The sequence below is a fragment of the Nicotiana tabacum genome, chromosome 19, assembly GCF_000715075.1.
Source record: "Nicotiana tabacum cultivar K326 chromosome 19, ASM71507v2, whole genome shotgun sequence".
NCBI lineage: Eukaryota > Viridiplantae > Streptophyta > Magnoliopsida > Solanales > Solanaceae > Nicotiana > Nicotiana tabacum.
Window position 1 is genome coordinate 134,255,240 of NC_134098.1, and position 2,487 is coordinate 134,257,726.

The following is a 2,487-nucleotide window of genomic DNA, read 5'->3' on the forward strand; positions in this document are numbered from 1 at the left end:
TCCCAAGTCCACATGTTTCCTTACACCTCCACCCCCCTCCCCCAAAATACCCAACGTTTTCAGAACTCTATTTTCTTCAAGAATTTAATTATTTTCAAAAAATTCACACAAACCCAAAGGAACTAATGTGATGCTTTATATTTTTACGCAAAAACAACATTGAAATTTGTGCTCCATAACTAAATAAAATACTTTTTTTTTTAGTTAAAAAATAAAGTACTCATTTTATTAAAATAAAAGAAAATACTTTTTCTACATCATGAAAAGAAAATACTCATTTTGTTAAAATAAAAAAAATACTTTATTGAAATGAAAGAAAATACTTTTTCTACATCATGAAAAGAAAATACTCTTTTTGTTAAAATGAAAGAAAAATACATTTTACTTCATTATTTTATTGAAATGAAAGAAAATACTTTTTCTACATCATGAAAAGAAAATACTCTTTTTGTTAAAATGAAAGAAAAATACATTTTACTTCATTATTTTATTGAAATGAAAGAAAATACTTTTTCTACATCATGAAAAGAAAGTAACTTTTTTGTTAAAATGTAAAAAATACTTTTTTTTATATTATGAAAAGAAAATACTCAGTTGATGAAATGAAAAAATATTCTATTTATATAACATGAAAAGAAAATATTTTTAATAATATTTTTATTTAGGGTGAGTGATGGACGAGGCTAGGGAAGGTGGGGGTGTGGTGGAGGTAAGAGTTGGAGTGGTTGGGGCGAGTGGGGTAGGAGTGGTTTGGGAGTGAAGGATGGTATTGGTGGGAATGAGAAATATCATGGAGAATGTTGAAAAATATTTTTGAAAAATATTTTTCATCAATTATAAAAAAATAAGTTCATGAGAAAAATATTTTTTAAAATATTTAAAGTAACAAAACATGTAACTTACAGTATACCCCCCGTGCTAATTGTACATCTATACATATCAAAATTAAAAACATTACTAGGTTTAACTTTAGGGTGTGTTTGGTAACACGAAAGATATTTTTCATGTAAATTAAAAAATAAATTGTAATCTTACTCATTTTTCGGTGTTTGGTACTCAAATTAAGGAATATAATTTCTCTAAAGTATTCATAAATAATTTAGATACAATAAACATGAAGCCATAAACTTTTGAACCAATAACCTTCCGAACCCACAAATTTCATAAACTTCCGAACCGCTAAACTTTCGAACCCGTAAACTCTATAATTTCTAAACTCTAAACCCGCAAACTTCTAAACTCATAACTTTGTAACTCGTAAAATTTTGAAACCGTAAACTGAAAAATAAAAATATCAGAATTGAAAATAAAATAAAAATTATCGTGGGGAGGGGGGTAACGGGGGTGGGTGGTGCAGAAAAACGAAAAAATTAAAAATTAAAAATACAAAAAAAAGTATAAAAATAAAAAATAAAAAAATGCGCGCGCAGTGGGTGGGTGGGTGGGGATGGAGGGGGTTGAGGTGGGTGGGTGGTGCATAAAATTGAAAATACAAGAAAAACAATTGCACGGGCGGAGGGAGGGGGGTTGCGGTGTGCTGTAGAGAAGAAATTACAGAAAATGAAAAATACAAAAAATAAATTGAAAATAAATTTCGATCGGGGGTTAGCCGGTGGGTGGTGACGAAAAAGAAAAAAAATTAAATCTGAAAAAAAAATATTTTTGGAGAGAGGGGGTGGGAGAGGTGGGGTGGGGAGAGAGGGGGGAGGGAGTTGGGGTTAGATGTGAGGATAGGTGGGGAAAATATTTTCTTAACTTTTTCTAGGAAAGTCATTTTTCTCCAATTTCAGGAAAATGTGATATCTAGGAAAATATTTTTCAAACTATTTTGTGCAACCAAACAGTGAAAAATGGGAAAATATTTTTCGAAAAATATTGGGTCAATTAATTTTGTGGCCCATTACAAACTTGTACTTAGTTTTATGACATCATATCTTTTTTTATACAAGAGAGATTTATTTTTACACATAAGAGATCTGAAAAAGATATTTTTTTAAATTCAAATATTGTAAAAGGCCATGAAGGCCTAAAACCCCTTTAAAACTGAGTGGAAAGCCTCTTCTCATTGGAAAAAAATTGTCCATCAAAAAGTTTAAAGCGAATGAAGATTATTTGCTGATCTTATTTGGTTTCTTCCCTTTTTGTTTCTTAATTTGTTCAATTTATCTTAGTTTTGCTCGGTAGAAATATTTCATGCTTAGTAGTTGGAGAGCTCACAGTGATGCAAGTAGGATTAATCAAGATGTGTAAATTGGTTCAGATATCACTTATTTTCTTTGCTTAATAACAGATATCCAGTATCGACCAGTTCAATTAGTCCAAAATTGTGTGCATAAGATTAATTAAAGGGAGAAGCGTTTTCTACTAAGGATTTTTTCCTTTCCTGAATTCTGTATGGGTAAAAAATTATTTCCGATATGATCAAATCATGTTAACATTAAGGAGGCATTCACAGACTGCCACGTATTGTCAGTACGACTTCAACAA